Source organism: Aotus nancymaae, unplaced genomic scaffold (genome assembly GCF_030222135.1).
Source record: "Aotus nancymaae isolate 86718 unplaced genomic scaffold, 86718_ANA_hifiasm-v0.15.2.pri h1tg000011l, whole genome shotgun sequence".
Classification (NCBI taxonomy): Eukaryota; Metazoa; Chordata; class Mammalia; order Primates; family Aotidae; genus Aotus; species Aotus nancymaae.
The window spans coordinates 8964837-8979140 of record NW_026988422.1 but is presented as its reverse complement, the minus strand read 5'-3'; the positions used below and the strand labels follow the sequence as shown (position 1 = coordinate 8979140).

The window sequence follows — 14304 nt, the reverse complement described above, 5'->3', positions numbered from 1 at the left end:
AAAATCAAATAATCTGAGTTTAAAATGGCCAAAAGATCTGACTAGACATCTCTCAAAAGAAAACATACAAATAGCAACAGGTATATAAAAAAGGTACACAACATCACTCGTCATCAGAGAAATGGATATCAAAACTACAATGAGGCATCATCTCACCCCAGTTAAAAAGGCTTTTATCCAAAAGACAGGCAACAGCAAATGCTGGCAAGGATATGGAAAAAATGAAATCTTTGTACATTGCCGGTGGGAATGTAATTTAGTACAACTACTATGAAGAACAGTTTGGAGGTTCCTCAGAAAACTAAAAATAGATCTAACACATGATATAGCAATCCCCCAACTAGATATATACTATCTGAAAGAAAGCAAAGCAATATATTGAATAGATACTTACACTCCCATTTTATTGCAGCACTATTCACAATAGCCAAAATTTAGAAGCAACCTAGGTGTTCATCAACAGATGAGTGAACAAAGAAAATATGGTACACATGCACAATGGAATACTATTCAGCCTTAAAAAAGAATAAGATCTTATCATTTGCAACAACATGGATGAAACTGGAGGTTACTATGTTAAGTGAAATAAGCCAGGCACAGAAAGACAAACATCATTTGTTCTCACTAATGTGTGGGATCTAAAAATTAAAACAACTGAACCATTGGAAATAGAGAGTCGAATGATGGTTGCCAGAGGCTGGGAAGGGTAGTGAGGTAGTGGGGATGGTTAAAAGTACAAAAAAAAAAGCTATAAGGAATAAGATCTAGTAGTTGATAGCACAACACGGTGACTATAGTCAATAATAATTTAGTCATCCATTTAAAAATAACTAAAAGAAATAACTAAAAGAGTATAATCAAATTGTAAAGGATAGAGGCTTGAGGTGATGGATACTCCATTTACCCTGATGTGATTATTATACATTGTGTGCCCATATCAAAATATCCCATATACTCTATAAATATATATATCTACAATGTACCCACAAAAATTCAAAATAAAAAATGTTTAAAAAGAGGGAAATAGCCATGTAAAAATATAACCAATATTAATTGAGTAATATAAACTAACCTACAAAATAGTAAACAGACACTTGGAAATACTGCGGTAGAGAAAGCAAGGGATGTTTCAAAAGTGTAGCATCACATAGTATTACTATGATATGATGCTAGACTCAGGTAAATAAAACCAGGGGTTTCCAAACAGTGAAGCGATTTCCAACACAACCAACCAACCTGTATTAACCAAAAGACTAGAGGAATAGCCCAGTCTGGTTGACTAAATTTCTTATGAAGCCTTTTTGCTTCAAGCATCTGCTATTGCAAACCATTTTAAAATATATTAAAGTATACTTCCTTGCTTTAGTAAGTACAATACAGTGAACATAATTAAATCTTCCACTGCTGACCACGGGTCTTATCATGTATTAGGATAAGCCTTGTTGTGAACATCAGTTCTCACAGGACCCAAACAAAGATGTGAACATTTGGGTTAGATATGTCTACAAACTGCCCCTCGGTTATTCTTTGGAAACTCCTCTTTTTTTAACTACAACCGTTAAAATCAATTTTTAAAGGGGAGTAAAAGAGCTTATTTTCCTATAAGTCAAACAGCAGGAAAAATAAACTATATCCTTGGAGTTTTTCAAAAGTAATAGGTATTCTTGAAAAACCTGTTCCATTTTCAACAGTTAAGGCAATGAGTACCCAAGAGCAAAGCTTGAGGACAAGAAAGGTAAAATCCAATTTCTGTGTGAAGAAGAAAACAGTACTGAAGAAAGCTGTGCAGTATTCAGGTAATTACTAAGCATGTCTTATGTACTAGTATGTTTATGTACTAAGTACCCAAGCCTTCACTTCCTGTGCTTCCATTTCTTCATCTGCAAAATGGAACATGCCTCTCTCTTTATATACAAAAGTTCTCATGCTGTGATTTATTAAGAGCAAAGTGATACTACTCTACCTGATGGTAGAGTACCATCTGTGTGTGTTTGGGTGGTAAGAGTGTGGTAGGAGAAAGAAAGGATATCTACCGCTCCAAGGAAAGTAAAAATTTGGATGACCAAATTCCTAAGAAAACTATTCTCTGCAGTAAACTTAGGAATGTTGACCAACTATTTTACTCCTCTTATTATTGCTTTGGGCAGAACACTGAGTAAATAACTCATGACTGAGCTATATGTTAAAATGCTGTGGGGTTAAATATTAAATACCGCCCCCCCAAAGAAAGTGAAGAAACCATGGAGGCATTTGTTTCCTTTTGGGTTTCTTTGAAGCCTTATCCTTAATGACTAATTACATCAGCCATTGTGGTTTGATACAAAGAATACTAAACTGGGGACCAGCAGAGTTAGATTTGGGTTCTAGCTTTGACAGTAGTGAACTGTACACAAATCACCTGCTAATCTGCAAAATAGTCCCTTCTGTTGTTAATCAAGAATGTTAGGACAGATATAACACATTTCCTTTTAAAATAAAGATGTTATGCCAATAGTTCAGGAGAATGCAATGGTTATAATGTATTTTAATTGTGAAAAGGCATCTCACCAAGTACTGAATACAAACATTAAAACAAGCTATGCAGTCAAGTAAATTCTTAACTCTGAACAGTGAGTTTTAAGTAATAAATCAAAAGGCATACTGGAAAGATGAACTGAATTAAGAATATCTTTAACTGTGGATCCAAATGAATGAACTAGATCATTCCTTAAAATTGCTGCTATATATATGTAATAAATTTCTGGCATTCAGTTTGGATGTATTATCTCCCTGTGTGGAATAACTGATCCACTGGGTTTTCCTCTTACGTTTCAAAAGGAAAAATGTAAATCCTGGCAATAAAGTAGGGGGAGAGGGGGAAGCCCTGTAAGCATGGGGAAGGAGAGACCTGATTTAAGTAGTTTATGTACTTGAGAAAGAACTAAGGGCTTGAGCCGACTTTGAGCTCCCCATGAGTCAACAGTGTGACATGACTGCCAAAAAAACTACTGTAATCTTAGCTATCAATAACAGAAGTGTCATGTACAGAACCATAGAGTTACAGCTTTACTGTATTCTCTGCATCCTCTGCTGGGCCCCAGACATCTAGAATGATAGCTCAGTCTCAAAAGTACCCTATTTAAGAATGATACTGACAAATGAGAGCAATTCCAGGAAGGGGAGTGACCAGAATAGTGAAGAACATAGAAAACAAGTCCTGAAGACTGCAGGAACTAGGACTATTTAGGCTGGAAAAGCTAGGTCTTGGAGGAGAGATGATATTAAATATCTGATTCCGACCTAACAGGACACATACCAAAGCAGATACAAACAGTACCCAAAACGGAACAGGCTGCTATAGCACCAGGAATGTTCAGGCAATGCAACTGTCAAGTCTGACTACACATTAGAAACACCTGGGAATGGTTTTAAAACTATCAATATCCAGGCCCCGCCTCCAACCAATTAAATTAAAATCTCTGGGGAAGGGCCTGGGCAATGCTGGGAATTTAAAACTTCCCTGGGGGTTCTAATATGCAGCTACACTTGAGAATGACCAAGGTAAAGACAGGCAATCCTTGGAGATACTAACGGTTCAGTCCCAGAACACCACAATAAAGTGAATAACAATAAAGCAAGTCACACCAACTTTTTGTGTCCCAGTGCATATAAAAATTATGTTTACATTATACTGCACTATATTAAGTATGCAAATAACATTATTTCTAAAAACAATGAGGTACAGACTAAATTTTTAAATATCTTATTTTTTTTTAATGGTAGTGATCATCTGAGCCTTCAGTGAGTCATACTCTTTGCTGCTAAAGGGTCTTGCCTCCAAGTTGATGGCTACTGACAGATCAAGGGATGGTTGCCAAAGGTCAAGGTGGCTGTGGCAATTTCTTAAAATAAGATGACAAGAAAGTTTGATGCACTGATTGACTCTTCCTTTCACAAAAGATGGATATGTACCAGGAGATGTGGTTTCATAGCATTTTACCCACTTCTTTCAGAACTGGAATCAATCCTCTCAAATCCCACCACTGCTTTCTCAACTAAGATTACATAATGGTCTAAATCTTTGGTTGTCATTTCAACAATGTTCACAGCATCTTTACTAGGAATAGATTCCATCTCAAAAACCAGTTTCTTTGTTCATTCACAAGAAGCAACTCCTCCTCATCTGTTCAAGTTTTCATTGCACAATTACAGCAGTTCAGTCGTTTCTTCAGGCTCCACTTCTAATTTCAGTTTTCCCGCTATTTCTACCACTTCTAAAGTTACCCTTTCCACTGATACCTTGAATCCCTCAATGTCATGCATGAGGGGTAGAATCAAATTCTTCCAAATTTCTGTTAATGTTGGTATTTTCACCTCCTCCCAATAAATCACCAATATATATTTTTTGAGACAAGGTCTCACTATGTTGCCCAGGCTGATCTCAAACTCCTGGGCTCAAGTGATTCTCCTGCCTTGGTTTCCCCAAGTGCTGAACTTATAGGTGTGAGCCATCATGTCTGGCCAAATCGCCAATATTCTTAATAGTATCTAGAATGGTGAATCTTTCCAAAAGGTTTTCAATGACTATACCCAGATCCATCAGAGCAATCACTATAATCACTATTTACGGCAGCTGTAGCCTTATGAAATGTATTTCTTAAACAATAAGACGTCAAAGTCAAAATTACTCCATGATCCATGGGCTACAGAATAAATGCTGTGTTAGTAGGCATGAAAACATTAATCTCCTTGTACACCTCCATCAGAGCTCTTGTGTGACCAGGTACATAGTCAATGAGCAGTAACATTTTGATAGGAATCATTTTTTTCTGAGCAGCAGGTCTCAACAGTGAGCTTAAAATATTCAGTAAACCCTGCTGTAAACAGATGTGCTGCCATCTAGGCTTTGTTGTGGCACTGATAGAGCACAGTCAGAATAGATATAGCAGAATCCTTAAGGGTCCTGGTATCTTTGGAATGGTAAATGAGCAATGGCTTTATCTTATAAAGTCACCAGCTGCATTAGCACCTAAAGAGAGTCAACCTGTCCTTTGAAGCTTTGAAGCTAAGCACTGACATCTCTGTAGCTATGAAAATCCTAGATAGCACCTTCCTCCAATTGAAAGCTATTTTGTCCACATTGAAAATATGTTGTTTAGTGTAGCCACCCTCATCAACAGTCTTAGCTAGATCTTCTGGATAACGTGCTGTAGGTTCTCCATCAGCACTTGCTGCTTCCCCTTGCACTTTTATGTTATAGAGACAGCTTCTTTCCTTAAATCTCATGAACCAACCTCTGTTAGTGTCAGACTTTTCATCTGCAGCTTCCTCATCTCTCTCAGCCTTCAGATAATCGAAGAAAGTTAGGGCCTTCCTCGGGATGAGTCTTTGGCTTAAGGGAGTGTTGTGGTTGGTTTGATCTAACCAGACCAAATTTTCTCCATATCAACAGTAAGGCTGTTTTCCTTTCTTATCATTGTGTGTTCCCTGGAGTAGCATTTTTAATTTTCTTCAAGAACTTTTCCTTTGCATTGACAACTTGGCTAGCTGCTAGTGTAAGAGCCCTACCTTTCCGCCTGTCTCACCTTTTGACATGCCTTCCTCAATACGCTTAATCATTTCTAGCTTTTCATTTAAAGTGGGAAACATGAGATCCTTTCACTTGAACACTTAAAGGCCACTACTGGGTAATTAATTGGCCTAATTTCAATATTGTTGTGTTTGAGGACAGGGAGAAAGATGAGAACGGCCAGTGATGGAGCAATCAGAACACATACAACTTTTACCAATTAAGTTTGCAGTCTTATATGGGTGTAGTTCCAGGTGCCCCGAAACAATTACAATACTAACAACAAAGATATCACAGATCACCATAGCAGATATGATAATAATGAACATGTTTGAAATGCTACGAGAATGACCAAAATGTAACACAGAAACAGTAAGTGAGGGCATACTGCTGGGAAAACGGTGCTGATAACCTTGCTTGACTGGGGGGTTGCCACAGATCTTCAATTTGTAAAAAGTACAGTATCTGTGATGTGCAATAAAGTGAAGCACAGTAAAGCGAGGTACACATGGACAGTCAGGACAGTTACTTGTCTCTGCGGTGCAGAGGTGAGTCCTCCCAAGAGGCCTGTATTAGGTTTACTTCCCAGATTCCTTCTGCTCTAGAACTTTTAATATTTTTAACTTGTTAGGCCCAACGTTATCCTCTATGATTATGAAGATAAACTCCTTTTTACAAATATTTGAGAAGAAATGAAATTTAAATGGTGCACTCTCAAGAATTTATAATAGCTTTGGTTATAACAGCTGGCATATTCTATTAATGAATAAAAGGTTTCAAAGATTTAAGCACTACTGTCTTTGTGGAAAAGAACAGTGTCAGCACCTTCATATGTAAATTAACTTAATTTAATTTCCAAATGTTGTAAAATAAATTTAAAACATACTAACATTCAAAAGTTCTCCAGTATCTTCCATGATAAAATAATTCGAATTAAGCAGAAACTACTTTGTAGTTTGAATGGTCTCTACCACTAGTAGCTCATCTAATGCACACGATAAAATGTTATATATTTTCCTACTTTAAACATTTTCTAATTTCTATAACAGAACAATCTGGCTTTTTAGTAAACCAATATACAGTTCTCCATGCTTCCTTATGTGTTGGTTATATTCTTGGTCTTAATACTTTTCTCTGACTACTGAATAAAAGCATTTATAAAGATTTCTTAATTTCCTTTGAAAAGATACATGCATGTGTATTCAAAAGGCTTCTGGCCTTAATACAGGTCAGGCATCAATGGTTGTAGGCTATGCTTCTAAATTTTAGCGGCCCCTCCAGATTTTTCCACTTAGATGTAACTAACACATCCTCTAAACTTAAAAACTTTCACTTCAGATTACAATAAATCATCACCCATTTCCTTTTACTTTTGCCATCTGTCAGTGCAAAAAGCTCCTAACGAATCTGAAGCTTCTTCGAGGCTACTTGGAGTCTCTCTCATTAATCTTTGTCATGTGGTTCATAAATAATGAGAGACGTATTAAAAATCATCATCTTGTTTACAGACAACTGCCACCAGAAGAGCCTGGAATAACACCGTGGATTTGACTAGACGTTTTCAGCCCGAATGAGCATTTCAGGAGTCCTGATGTGGGGACGAAGCACATATTTAACCTTTTTTACCATTAAGCTGGTTAACTGTACTACGTTTCAAGTAAGGATTGTCCTTTCCATATCAAAACACTAGACAGAATTACGACCTCACAGCCATCTGAGCAGCTGCTGGACGGGCAGTTTGCTCCACAGCCAACAGTCACCTTTCCATTTTTCAAGCACATACCTCTCACAGGAATGTTTTCAGTGCGGCAGTCTACAGAGCTGGTTATAACACCGGCACGATGTGACAACAAAATTCAGGATGATTTTGCTCTTTCAGCCTGCCCCTTTCTTTTTTTTAAATTCTTTCCTCCTCCTCCATCTCCCAAAGAAACCAAACCAACAATACTTCCACAAAACCAGCCTCAGACTTATGAATATAATTCTTTCAGTGAAAGCAGACCAGCTTTATAGGGGAACAGCTTTCATGAGAAGCAGGAAGCTGATCTGAGCAGCAGAGAGCAGGGATGGGGCGGAGCAGAAAGGAACTGAGCTGGGGGAGAGAGCGAAGCACAGACAGTCCTGGCTGCTTCTAGTTACTTATTGACAGTTTCATCTAAGAGCACAGATTTATAAACAGGGTGGGCATCCATCCTGCCATACCTTTCCTTTCTTTCATGAATCTCTGTCAATCTGGTAAACTGTTACACAGGGGAAAGTAAGGCCTTACAGCCCTGCCAGAGCCCAGTTGCAGGGAAATGATGTAAGCTTCCCACTCCCACCAGCCCCCGCTCTGCCAATCCACCTCTACTCTGACCTTTTAATATCCCCTTCCTCCCCCAGGGCTAGGGCCAGGGGGCCCAGGCTTACCTAGCCGCATCCTATTGTGGGGCAAAAATAATCTGCCAGGGGGTAAGGAGTATTTTTGTTTTAAGAAAGTGTTCAATGAGAAAGTGAATGCCTTTCTATTTAAAAAATAATGCTGAATCACCAAAAGCTAATCAGTCCTCAGGAGAAATAGTATTAAATAGGATTGAGGTGAGGAATGCAATTTAGCAAAAGGCACCAGGTGTGATGTAGCAAAGGTTGTAATACTGGGAGTTAAGGGACATAGGTTATACTTCTTTCCTACCACCTATGTGACTTCAGACAATTGGCCTAACCTCTCTAGTTTCATTTTCTGTAAAACTAAAGAGTTAATATAAATTACATCTGTGGTCTCTTGTACTATTGTAATTTTATAAGCTGACACCCAAAATAGTCGGGAGGCAGAAAGTAATCTTACTGTGGCCAATTGTTTGTTGTTTACTCAAAATTGCAAGTAGTTCCCTATATTAAGCTATTTTAGATATGCTTTGCCAAAGTACTAGTCAATGTAAGACTAGCACAAGATATAAAGGGGGATAAGTTACAAGCAGTTCAGGTGTTAATCCTGATCTGGAAAACTTACAGAGAATTAGGATCGCAAAGACTCACACTCAGGAAAAGACAATTTATAAACAGATGCACAGAAGCAATCAAGACCTAAGACCTAAGACATTACCCTAGACAGCACAAACAGTTTACCTTGGTCAGCAGTGTTCTAAGTTTAAGGGACACGTACACGCACACACCCTATAAATTCTTATTTAAAAATTAAGACGCCAAAATACACCAATGACTAGCACACAAGTCTCCAAACTGGATAAGCAAACTTCTGGGAGTACGTGGTTTTCCAAAGGGTTTGCAGGCACACAGGTAGTAAATCAATTTCCATATCAACTTTTCCAAGTAGGCTCTACTTAAACTGACCCATCATCAGTCTGTCACTCTGGAGCATTGCTTGGGGTAGGAGACCAAAAAAAAAAAAAAAAAACAAAAAAAAAAAACACCAAACGAAAAACAAAAACAACAAAAAAACACCTCTGGGCAGGATACAAGGGGACAGTTAGAAATACTGTTGGTGAACATGGAATATTATGCAGCCATTAAAAAGGAGGAGTTCACATCCTTCGTAGGGACATGGATGAACCTGGAAAACATCATTCTCAGCAAACTGACACAAGAACACAAAATCAAACACCACATGTTCTCACTCATAGGCGGGTGTTGAACAAGGAGAACACATGGACACAGGGAGGGGAGCACTATACACGGGGGTCTGTTGGGGGGGAGGGGGGATAGTGGGGGGGGTGGGGAGTTGGGGAGGGATAGCATGGGGAGAAATGCCAGATATAGGTGAAGGGGAGGGAGGCAGCAAATCATACTGCCACGTGTGCACCTGTGCAACAACCTTGCATGTTATTCACATGTACCCCAAAACCTAAAATGCAATAAAAAAAAAAAAAAAAAGAAATACTGTTGGTGAAAAAGTGAATGGCCCTAATTAATCACGCTTCTTTTGCAACTCAGGTGGCTTTGCCAATTCTTTGTTTAGAATAAAACTGGAGAAGGACCTAACTGAGTTGTCAGCTGATAAATCATTAAAAATAATTTTAAATGATAAATCACTGTTCAAAGAAATGAGTAACACTGCTGTATAAATACTCTCGTTCTCTTCAACTTACTTATGTAAACAAAATTTCAGTGTATATATTAAAAAAGAATGAAAAATATGCTGAACTCTTTCCCCAATAATATTCATCTACTAATTATGAACTAAGTAGAAGAAAAACACCAATGATGCACAGAGAGATACATTTCTGGTAAAACTGTATTTTTATCTGTAATGTTTTTCAAAGATTTGCAATTTACATGTGTATTTTGACCTACTGTGTTCTAATCATCACTCTAATAATACCTTTTTAAAAAATCACGGGAGCCATATGGTCACAGAAGAGTAACTTTTTTATCTGGAAATATGATAGGGTAATCAATAATAGATTTTAAACATAACAATGCATAAAGATAAAATACGGTAAAAGGTTTAAGAAGTCAAATTAACACAAAAATTTCAGACAAAGAGTAGCTCATAAATGGATATCGGAAAGTATCATAAAGTTATAGGTTTTGTTTAAGACAAATATATTTAACAATATAGCAATTTTATTAAGAAATGCCAATATATACAATAAAATGGCAAATATACTATTAGCAAATGATTTAAGACTTACAATGAAAAATTTCAAATGTCAATAAAGAAATCCATAGTTTTCAAAATTCTTATACTGGAGGAAAAAAGTTTAAAGGCACTATGCTGGTTTACTCTTCCTTTATTCCAAAACACAAAACACTTTTCAAGTGTCACTACAGAGTGAAAAAACTAACAAATAAACCAAAGAAAACAGCAATTTAGACCCTCAGGAAATGAGCCACTTTGATCAACAAAGTGTTCCAGATATTTGTGGTTATATTCATTAAACACCAAACAGTTTTGTTTTCTAATTTTAAATTATTCTAGATGAAAATGTTGCCAAAATGGGGAACTCTTTCCCATCTTCTTAAATGGACCACATCAACATGATTTAACCTTTATTAGTGTTTCCCAGGCAATTACCAGTAACATTAATCCCACTGAGCACTCAAACATAATGCCCCCAAGACCCAAGAGGCTCCTCTGGCCTTGTTCTCTACATCTCTGCCCGGAAATTGCAAGGTGTGGAATCTCATGAGCTGAGTTCAATTCCTGGCTTAGCCTATCTCACATAAGCTGCCAGCCCCTGAGAGAGGCACTGAAGCTCTCTGGGTCCCAACTTTCTCCCCCATAAAAAATTGTTAGTACCATTACTTTCTTAAATTATCTCACACAACTGACATGAGGGCACAGATGCAAATACACTTTTTATTTAAAGATCCCATACCAAGAAAACTCACTATGTTCTGAATTTTTTTACCCATTTTGGTCAGGCTGCTCCTATTACTTCTCAACACTGAATGACTACATGAAGTCCCTACCCCACTTCCTGCCCCAACCCCTGCATTCTAACTGCAGTAGGCATGGAAATCAGCCATAAAGTTAATTAGATCTGTTTAATTCTAATAAAAATAGGTTAAGTAAGAGATGAGTGTGTCTATAAAATATAGTTGACCCTTAAACAACGTAGGTCTAAACTATGTGATGCCACTTGTACACAGATTCTTTTAAAAAACATATACTGGAAAACTATTTGGAGATTTATGACTATTTGGGAAAACTCAAAGACAAACTGCAAAACCTAGAAATATCAAAAAAATTAAGACAAATTAGGTATGTTATGAGGCATAAAACATATGTAGATACTAGTCTAGTTATATGTTAACCAACTATTTATGTTGCTGGTAAGGCTTCCTGTCAACAGTAGGCCATTTAAGTTTTGGCAGAGTCAAAAGTTATACACAGATTTTTGACTGTGTATGTTAACCCATGTGTTGTTCAAAAGTAAGCTTTACATTATTTTTAGAGGTCATATGCATTCTGGATCACTGATAGTAATTGCTGAGTAAGATATAGGACAATTTAACTATACGTGTTCCATACAAAACCTGTCTGTTCTGACATAACACAAGAGTCACAGAAAGGAGAGGTCTAATATATTTTTAATCTATGATTCTCACTTTTTTTTTTTTTTGAGATGGAGTCTTGCTCTGCCGCCAGGCTGGAGTACACTGGTGCAATCTCAGCTCTCTGCAACCTCCACCTCCCAGGTTCAACCATTTCTCCTGCCTTAGCCTCCTGAACAGCTTGGACTACAGGCACATGCCACCACGCTCAGCTAATTTTTGTATTTTTAGTAGAGACAGGGTTTCACCATGTTGGCCAGGATGGTCTGGAACTCTTGACCTCATTATCTGTCCACCTCAGCTTCCCAAAATGCTGGGATTACAGGCGTGAGCCACCGCATCCAGCCGATCCTCATTCATTTTAGTGTCACATCCATCCCCCTTCAAACCACTCACACAAGTCCGTGTTATTATACTTTTATTAGTTATTTGTGCACTAAATTCAGTTTGCTTATTAATGTGTTTGATAGTCCAAAGCTTCAGTTTCCAAGTTCTTGGTTCACCCTATCTGAAACCTCAGGTTCAATCCCAGAAGCATGAAATAAAACTTTCACTTTCAAGAAGTAGCAAATAAAATTCAAATAACATCAGAGGGAGGTATTCTGTTTTTTAAAATGCCTATATGGTAAGCTAGGCCCCTTATTCTCTTCCATAAATTATTATAAAGTTACTATTATTATATTCTCACTTCATCCTCTATGAAACTCTATTATTCCCAGGTTACTGATATGAATCTGAACCCTGTATGTATTCAAGTGACTTGCTCAAGATCACAAAGGCAGCAGATGAAAGCCAAAACTAGAACTCAAGCCTCCAGATGGATGGTCCTGCCTAGTTCTCTAGTAAACATGCTTGCCCCACTGAAGCAGCTCTGTTAGGATAAACACAGACTCTGCCACATTGAATGGCAGCAGCATTCCTGATCTGTTCTGTGATTCCCGTGGGGCATCATGTTTTCAAGAGCAGACATTCTGGAGTCACACAGATGTGAGTTTGAATCCAGATGATGTAACTGTGAGCAAGTTATTTAACTTTTCTAAGCCTCAATTTCCTCACCTGTAAAAGGTAATAACAGCATCTTTAAGGGATGAAAAACGATAGTATCCTTAGCACATGCCAATTATCAATTTGAGATTACCAAATAATGTGTCTTTTTCCTCAGGCAAGGGGTAGTGGCAAAAATTTAAAAATAAGAAAATAATGTTTTTTAAATTATATGACATGTCTTAATTCATTTAAATCTCCCAACAATCCTATGATGTGGTAAATACTATTATTTTCATTCCTGTTTCACTGATGAGGAAAGACCTTACCCAGGAGGGGTAAGGCAATTTGCCTAGGGTCACAGAAATAAGAAATGAAAGAGCTGGCATTGAAGCTAAGCAGCCTGACTCTAGGGCTCGTAGGCAGAAATACAGCCTCTCTGGAAATGATGTAATTATAGCACTGCCTTTATTCCCACCACCACCATCATCGTCATCTCTGCTGCCATCACCAACCTTGTCTATAGTTAGGCTAGGGGCTAGGTCCATGAAGCACCCCAGTGGTGATGAGACATAAAGAGATGAGAACTTGACTAAGTGAGACTGACAGGAGTAAGGGCTTCAGGGAAGAAGTCACCAAGGAAGCTGGTCCCTGGAAGAGAATAATGTGCAGCAGTATGGACAAACTAAATGGAGGCCTGCAACTGTGAACATGAAAAAATATCAGCTACTAGAAAGGGGGGAGAAAGTGAAACAGCCCAACAAAGACGAACTTATGTATAAAAAAATTTATCAGATGCCTAAAAGAATACTAAAAAGAAAAATAGCAAATACCTGGCCTGTGATATAACTTGAGTTCTAATCCTTGTCTACTAAATAACTGCTATCTGACACTGAGAGAAAAATGTGTCCATTTTAATCACCCTTCATTGATGACCTGATATAGGCACAATGAAAAGCATTTGCCTCTGAAAATATCAGAGCCCAGCAAAACCTCCCTCTCAATTACTGAACTGCAATTCTATTTCTTTGGCAAATCTTAAATCATATGTGCATGCAATGTTATTTCTGGGTTCCTCTGAATAACTGTGTTTTAGGCTTTTAATCCACATTATTTTCCTCTACAGCTTCTGTCTAAAACTAAACCCTGTTTTTTGTTGTTGTTTTTTATTTCCCCACTTACAGGGACTGAGGGAAATCACAGTTTGCCCATTTCCCTTGGGCAGAATTAGGTTGCATCCTATATACTCCCAAACACTCTGCATATGCCACTTAGAGAGCCGATGTATCCCATCTGTGACTATAGATCTGGTTTCCCCATTACCCTCTATGATCCCATAGAAGACCTATGTCTTGTTCATCTTTACAACCTTGGCACCTAGCATGCTGTGCTGCACTCAAAAAATGTTGGAAGAAAGATTATTTGAAAGTTTTCAAGTCTGTTTTCTGAATTCTTCAAGGTTTCCATTGCCACTGAACTTACTCTAGAAGCCTATCTCCTTAGACAGTAATAATCGTAGATCACCAAAATGATTAGGATTTAGTGGATTAGTGATTACTGTGGCATGGCACTTGGCTGGGAAAATAAAAAGGAAGCCTCCCTTGGGTTGATGTTTCAGTATCCATTTTGGTGAACAAATAGCCAGTATTCAGTTTTCAAACAAAAGATAGGCCTTAGGGTCATGATCACTTAAAATTTATTAACTAGCTCAAAGGGCTTTGTTTATCCCATAATATCTAGCAAAGTGCCTAGCACAAGGTCAGTGTCAGATAAAC

General features: G+C 37.8%; 1 protein-coding gene across 7 annotated transcripts in view; it reads right to left on the bottom strand.

Annotated features, from left to right (window-relative positions):
- The window catches only part of BBX (BBX high mobility group box domain containing), a 277027-nt gene that overhangs the window by 193036 nt on the left and 69687 nt on the right, over positions 1–14304 (bottom strand). The window contains exon 1 of one of the 7 annotated variants that reach the window (XM_012476591.3): positions 7332–7538. The exons of the other annotated variants lie outside the window; for them this stretch is intronic. The gene's annotated coding sequence lies outside the window, so the exon portion shown is untranslated. Of the gene's footprint in view, positions 1–7331; positions 7539–14304 lie in introns of those variants that run through there. 7 annotated transcript variants of the gene reach the window in all.